Source organism: Pelmatolapia mariae, linkage group LG16_19 (assembly GCF_036321145.2).
Source record: "Pelmatolapia mariae isolate MD_Pm_ZW linkage group LG16_19, Pm_UMD_F_2, whole genome shotgun sequence".
Taxonomy (NCBI): domain Eukaryota; kingdom Metazoa; phylum Chordata; class Actinopteri; order Cichliformes; family Cichlidae; genus Pelmatolapia; species Pelmatolapia mariae.
The window spans coordinates 5,773,763-5,782,176 of NC_086241.1; positions in this window are offsets into that span (position 1 = coordinate 5,773,763).

Sequence of the window (8,414 nt, forward strand, 5' to 3'; positions counted from 1 at the left end):
ATAATATTGCATGCAGTGAAAGCTGCTGATTTAATTGTGCCCCCTTTACTCCTTCACTTTGCAAACTGTAGCCAAATATGTGTTGATAGACCATGCAGTAAAACTGAAATCTATTACTAGCTCCATTAGCTCCCTTTGCCCTTCAGTGTGACTCCAACATTGCTACAAGCAGCTACATCTAATGCATGTTTGTGGAGCGTATTAACATTATTATAACTCATTGATGCTTTTATTTGTCTCAGATGATTTTATTTGTCCCTGTGAGACATCTCCACCCCCAACCCAGCCCCCCTCTGCCACCCAAGGTTCTCCTTTGCCGGCCCATTTACAAAACCCTGGAAACGCTCCCATCTTCCTGTTGTGAATAACTGCTGTTTTGTCTGTCTTGATACATTTAGCTATAAAAACTTAAAAAAAAAAGATTCCTCTAACCCAAAAATACCTTTTAAGTTCTCATTTTTGGTCTGCAATGATTGTGTGATTGACTACACTTACCTGCGCAGATGTTGAAGATTGCCAGCAGGTAAGCAGTCAGCATTATCTATTAAAAGATTGTTATGATTAATACACCGAACAACCACTGGTTTACATCCTCAGCATACACAGAGTGCAGGTGTTTTCAAACTTTCTTGACAGAGCCATCTGCACCAGCGTGACACCTCTCACTTTTTTTGCAGCAAAGTCTCCGACCACTACACCTTGGCTCCTTCACGTTATCAGGCACCTTTACACAGACCAACAAACAGTTTTGCTGTCTCTGGCTCATATCGAGCCCCCTGAGGAAGTCCAAGTTGTCCTCAGAAGGGGTATTTGGTTACACGGTTCCTCTGTAGCTCACTTGCAACTTCTGAAAATCACACAGTGGCTTAAGGGCTGTTGACAGCAGTCATAAGACAGGTAGTGTTCCTGACACTGCAGTGGTTTTGACATTTTTTAGGTGGTGGGTCATCTACACTTGTTAGTTGTGGTTTGCTTCTGATAAGTGATCCATTTCCTCTCTCCCACATTTTGTTTTCCTCCCCTCTGTCTGTCAGGGCCTTGGGGTCACGGTCCCATAAATCCCACCGTTCAGCAACTGTGCAAACAGACTGGGTTTTCCTTTTCAAAGTTTTTTACAAGATTATTTTTTAGGACCAATTTGCTTCATGCATTTGAAATGACTGCTGACAAAGTAGTGATAAGCTAAAGTAACTTTTCATGCAGCCCTATATTGCATTAATAATGCAAGATGGTTTTCAAATGGGGATTTTGTAACAATGTGCCTACTGTGCATGTGTGTTTTTGCTAGTATGGATAGTCAGATTACTCCTCAGCTCCCTACAAACCTAAATTCTCCATTCTGTTTTTATTCTGTTAATTTGTCTTGTTGAGCTTTACGAAATGACACTTTCTCCAGCTGAATATTCAGTTTTGTTTTCTCTGCTTCCTCCCCTCACTGGAGTGTTAATTCCTTGAAATGCACATAATGGTTTCCACATTTGACATTTCTTTTATTTTCTAGTTATGATGCACAATAATAAAGAGAAAGAAAAGAGACCCTTTCCTATTTTGTCAGTCTGCATTTAAAAGGTAGACATACATTTAACATTTAAGGTTTCAACTTTCACTTCAATCACAAGCATACGCTTTGAAAGAAAGGGAAAGAAAAAGGATGTGTATGAAGACATGATGTCCATCTGCTTCCTGGACATTCCCACAAACTAATGAATTTATCTCGTGGGAGGAAAAAGTGAAAACAGATGTTGCCATGGAATGTTGAAAAGCATTTTCTTCTCTTTGTATTTTCCTCTCTTATGTGCACATGTGATGTTTGTCCCTCTATAAAACCACATATACTGTCAGTGATGTAAATTCACAGATTGTTATATTGTAGTTGGTTTTACAACCTATGCGGCGATCCATCCAGCCAACACTTGTAAATCATTTTACGAAACCCAAAACCTATAAAGATAAAAAGTTCTACAGTCACGTACCTCTGTTGTTATCCAGCTGTCGTAGATCCCTGGTGAAAGCGGAACCTGTTGAAGATGCTGCTGATTGTTTACCAGCCAGACTTCTCACACAAAGCTTCTGTAGTGATCTGGTGCTGTTTCTTATCGGTGGAACTCGGAGCTAATTGGATTGTGCAACAGAAATGAACAGCCTGCTCCCGTTCCCAGACCAAGCCTGCCTGTTCCCATGCTACCCAAAGGCGTGTTCCAGTCAGAGCCCCCCTAGAGAGACTTTAGCAAAACTCTAAGAGTCAAGAAGCCAGCGCACAGGCACCACAGACACATATTTAATGTAAATGTTTATGCTTTGTGTTAAATCATATTCTTATCCAGCTTCACAGCAGTGGAAGATGGGGTGGGGTGGGAATTAAGGGGTGGGCTACAGTGCAAAGTCAGCACACACAAACTGAAAGAGACTCACAATCAGAGGAAATTTGTTATTTCCAACTCCAACACACCCCAAGCTTTATGCTTGGGATCTGTTAGTTTTAACTCTGCTTAAATGGTAAATGGCCTGTATTTATATAGCGCTTTTCTAGTACCTAAGGACCCCAAAGCGCTTTACATATCCAGTCATTCACCCATTCACACACACATTCACACACTGTTGAAGCTGTTAGAGCTGCCTTTAGATCCCCAATCTAAAGCCGTCTCCAGCCAAACTTATAGTTTACCTCTGCTATTTCAAAATGCTGCCTACATTATGTTTTTATGAAGACCCTGATGAAGGCCACGATGCTAAACGCTTCAGTAAAACAGTAACGCTGCTTTATATACCACTAAGTGTTCTAAACTCTTCAGACTTTCCTCTCCTTGGCATCTTGGAAGCAGGTGAAGTTAATTCCTGCACTGTCTCTGTTTTTTTTTTCTTCCCATAAAATTACCCCAACTTTTCCAGCATAATGCTACGTAACGTGTTCAGCGCTCAAACCTGTCGAAATATAAGCTGGTTCTCAAAAGGCAGCAAGACAGAACTGGCTGCACACCACGTGATGATTAAATGGAAAAGAAGTATGAGAACCCTGTACTGGCAAGACATACATCTTCACAGTTGCAACCAAAAATTTGGCTTCCCTTATATAGAGCATTTACTGGAGTCTGTCTTAAAATCAAATCTGGGACTCTCCACCATTTGACCCTAGAACTGAAGAAGCTTCTTGGATGAGAGGTGAAACATCTTCAAGCAACTTAAAGAAGTCCAGACGCTTTTCTTTCCAAGCTCCTTAGACTGTCTTAAACGTAGCTACTTTTCTCCCAAATACAAGGATGGCTGTTAGCTTTGATCCCTGGATCCTCCAGCCTGCGTGTCAAAGGGTCTTGAGGCTACTGTCGTTTTGGTTGTTTGTATACAAATAAAAGTTAATTGAGTAAGATTGTGAAATTCAATATGCATTCACTGCTTCCATTAGCGAGCGATCAATAAAAACGGTATTAACAGCATGAAGTACCTTGCTTTGGGCTTTGAGTGCCTAGTAATGGTGAAAAATGCTTTATAGTCCGCTTGCAAAGATATTGATTGTATCGTATAACCGACAATATCAAAATGACAGTGGCAGCTAATTTTGTGCTGCTTTTGCACTCAGAACTGTCTTCTGTACTGCGTGGTGCTCTAGACTCTAGAAACCCCCATAAATCAAAAAATTGTTCAATGCATGATTAGTGGGATTCAATAAATGTGGTACAAAAGTTAAACAGAAAATTTCATTGCATATATAACAATCATATTTAAAGTGAAATATAAATATTGTGTCAATAATGAGAATAATTTGACCTAATTTTTGGCAGAATTGATGTAGATACTATCTGAGTAGACTGTTGTTATCAGGCTACTAGATGCTATGGAGAATTCAGCTGTATGGCAAATCCTTTACCTGCTCCTGGAGGATGATTTTTGCAATTCTGCTCTGGTTGCTCATGAGAGAATCCTCTAAATCTGATCAAGGGTAAGGCATAGGTGGCGCCAGTGACCATCTTTCTCTCGGAAGGAGGCCGCTAGCAGGCATGGCTAATCTTGCCCCATGGAGCAACTTACCCCAGTCTCTCTCTTCTTCTCCCAGGACTGCCTGGGGAATGTAACAATGCCCCGAAACAGAGTCCACTAAATCCAAAGGATCAACTGCCAGCATCCCAGTGCTCGACACCATGCGACACCCCCAGAGATCTTGGGTCCTGTCCATGACCTGAAGAACTCAGAGATGTTTTGGCAGCACAAAAAGGCCCGACACATTAGGGTTTTAATGTTATAGCTGATGAAAATTTGCAGCACATAAAAAGATAATTAAAAGTGATGTTAACATGTTTAACTTTGCTAGAATAATTGAAAAAGGAGGATTGTAGGATTTCATTGTCAGTACTGGAGCAAAAGTGTATGAATGCCTATTACGCAGTCACACATGATGTAATGGTGGCTTAACACACTGTCATGTGTGCAGCGTGTGTTGCACCTCTTGGAGACAGGGTACGGGAAATTTCTCGCCTATGACATGAGAAAGATATTTCCTCTTCTTTGATTGACCCAAGGATGCTAGTTAGGGCTTCCAGGCCTGCAGTGCAGCTCCAGCGTGACGTCAGTGTCGCTCCTTGTGTAACATGCTTCAACTTAGCTGGTCTGGGTGTATGAAGTAATGTCTGTCAGGGCCATCTATCCTGGAACAAAGCATTCACTGTCGGACCAGTGGTTGAAAGAAATGCTACTGGCCTGTCAAATAGATCATGTAAGTCGAGAGATAAGATATGAAATATCAAACTGAAATTTTTTGGTGTCTAGGTTACAGAAAGTCTAATGTCACTACGTCATCACCGGCTTGTATGTAAAACACATTTGAGCTTCATATTAATACTAAGATTGGTAATAAAATAGTTTGGCTTTTGATTAAAGCCACAAAGTGTGGAATAGCGTTGACTTTGAAGCCCCTCTGAGGTAATGTAACAGAACCTTCATGGCAAACAATGCAGGGAATTACTCTGAAACCCTGATGAGAACATTTCCAATTTTATGGCCTGAATTACAATATGAAGAGGGACAACCACACCCCGCTTGCATTACAAGGGTCTTGCGATTTCCTTCTCAACCATGGTGCATGCTGCATGGTGGCAAAAGTACTAGGTTTCACTAAACAGCTGGTATATCAAATATTCTTTGTTTGAAATTGCCAGCCACTCTGTCCAAGTACATTTTAGTACTGATATTTTCTAATTCATTTTAAAGCACATCTGAGCAAATATCTTAGAGCTGCACATCCATGATGTGAATCTACAGGTTCCACGACATCCCAAAGTTTCTGTGTTGGACTCGTTACAGTGAAGATGACTTGAGTTCAGTGAACTCATTGTGATGTTCAAGCAACCAGTTTGAGCTTTGGTGCATTATCCTGGAAGCAGCCATCAGAAGATGGTAGTGTCTGGGATTTAACTGATGCTGGTACTTAGCTGATGCTGGTACTAAGAGAAGATATCCTCCACTTCATTACACATCACTCTGAACTCTTGATAAAAGGCAAAGTCGATCCATGTTTTTATCTTGTTTACATGAATTCTGCCCTGCCATCTAAATGTTGCAGAAGAAACTGAGACTACTCAGACCAGGCAACATTTTTTCCAATCTCCTGATGTCCAATTTTAGTTGGGCAGTGTGAATTGTAACCTCAGTTTCCTGTTCTTAGCTGACCAAAGTGCCGCCCGGTGTGGTCTCATGCAGCTGCCTTCCTATCTCTTTTGATTTCTGGGTGAAATTACTTTTCAGGCATCAACAAGTCATTTCACCCAGAGAAAGACCTCTCACTGGTATTTTCTCTTTTTCAGAGCACTCTCTGAAAATGTTAAATATGGTTGTGTTTGAAATTACCAGCAGATCAACAGTTTCTGAAATACTCTGACCGTCCCGTCTGGCCACATTTAAAGTCACTTAAATCACCTTTCTTTGCCATTGCTCAATTTTAACTTCAGCAGGTGGTCTTAAACACATCTACATGCCTAAGTACATTCAGCCGCTTCCATCTGATTGGCTCATTTGATATTTGTTTATAACAACACTTACTATGTGGCTGTGGCTTAGGAGCAGGTCATCTACTGAGTGACCTAACTGGAGGGTCAGCAGTTTGATCCGTGTATGTTGGCTTGCCTGTAGGGAAGATATTGCCCCCAGTGGAGCCATCAGATGTACATGTGACAGGCGAAAAACAACACAGAATAAATCGTCAATGAATATGTGTGTCAGTAAGTGTAAATGGGGACTCTACAGTGTGCCTTGTAGGGTTCAATTACTATTATAAATCTTTGAATTTATCTGATAAAATAAGAGTCACAAATGTTAAGTGATAACAGTATAGCAAACTGCTAAACGGGTCTTTAATGTACAATATTTTTCCTACAGCACTTACCATTTGGGTGATGACATCCTTTTCATTGTCTGTGTCTGTAAAACATCACATTCCCTCCCACACAGCGTTCAAAGCAAGTTAACACAAATACCAGTTAGTCACAGAACCTTAAAAAAATATATAAGACTGTTAGTTATGTACATAACAAATGTGTGGAAAAAGTGTTTTGTCAACTTCTGTCTCCCGAACCTCCCACCTCTCTCATCATCATTCTTCTCCTGGGTTTATCTGTGAAAACATTTCCACTCCGTTTCATGACAGACGCTATCCAAACAGCACGTGCGCCGTCTTTAAAAGACGCACAACGTTAACTAAACCGTGTCTACCTGCTGTGTACTCTGTTTGCTCTGTAAACTGTTCCTGAAGTGGAAATGTTTTCTTACGACCACTCCTCAATACGATGATATTCTGTGTGTACGTGCTGCTTAGCAACTCTGTATGAATGGGCGACGGCTGAACAATGTCGGGACGTCTAATTTTACGCTTAAGCGGAACAACCTGATATTGCGGTGCTGAGAGATATTTTAACTGGGCTCCTGAAAGATCCATCTCTCAAAGACTCATTTAGCTGAGACAAATGGAATATTACAGAAGGTGGTCACATTTTCCAGAGTCAGTTATTTCCCTCAGTCATGGATAAATTCAAAGGACAGAATTGAAAAGGAGGCTGATATTTAGGAGGATACTGATAGAAAACTATACACACGAGGCTGATGACAATGCAGAATTTAGAATTAGTTTCAAAAAAAGAAAGCATAAAAATCCAACAAAATGTACTGTATTAATATTCTGCACATGAATCTCTAGAAGGAACACACACACACACACACACACACACACACACACACACACACACACACACACACCTACATCATCTCAAGTGAAGGTTTATGAAATAAATGGCTATCTGCAATGTTCTCTGTGGGTTTGGAGAAGCAGGCTCTACAGCAGATCTGTGGAGCAGATTATTATTTGCTTACTCCAGAGAGCACCAAATAGGCCCGAAGCAAAACCCAGGACTCTGTTCAACCTTAATTTTATCAAACAGTGGCTGCGCATGAAGCTCTGGGACTGATTATGAATCCGGTGTCCAGCGGTCACCTTAATCAGTGTGTAATTAAAGGCATGGCGTCCCAGTCATGTCTGTGAATACCTGGCGCTGACCGGTGTGGTGCTACAATTAGACTCATAGTTTTACTTTTAATAGCAGAGGACTTGTCCTGTTTAAACTGCAAATGCTCAAGTTTACTTTAATATTGCATTTTTAGATTATGCAATCAGCAGCTTAAATCACTCTTCTTTGTGAAAAGGAATCATATAACACATAATTTTCACCTGAATCTGCAATTCTTTGTATTCCTACAGGGTATTTTGCTGGCTTTCAGCCAACTGCATTCGTTTTTACAGCCCTGTCATTTGCTACTCACACCAGTCTCATTTCCAAGCACGGGTGGATATTTTCTGTGGAAAACAGCGCTAAAAACCACCTGTACACCCTCAGCACCATCTGCTGGGGGTGGAAAAAGGAAGGTGACTAGGAAGGTGCTTTCAGTATCCTAACACTTGCTTCACTTCCCATCTCTTCCCAACGAAAGTAATAATGGGAGGGAATGGACACCTTTATACATTCAGATAAATTGATTAACATATTATATATTCTAATTTGTTCAACTGATCACTCATTGTGATGGTACATTATAGTGAATCAGCTCTACTGCTTGCTTGTTATATCTTACTTTAAAAATGAAAAATTGCGATGGTCAAAATGTTCAACTAGACGTCAGCCTTTGGGTGGAGTTCTGGAGTGTAAGACTGCAAGATGACTTTACCTCCTTCCTAGCCTGCGTAGTTTCTGTTTGAAGGGTCTGACTTCTGGCTAGAGCTCTTTTATGAACCTGTGCAGGTGGTTTGCCCCTTTTTATATGAATTTGTGGGAGGAGACAAAATAAAAGGGTGGTCCCTACTCATGCTGTCCAATACTTAGACAGTCCTTTCCTTTCCTCACCAACATGGTGGTAATTGCTTAAATTATGGTTCCCATTAA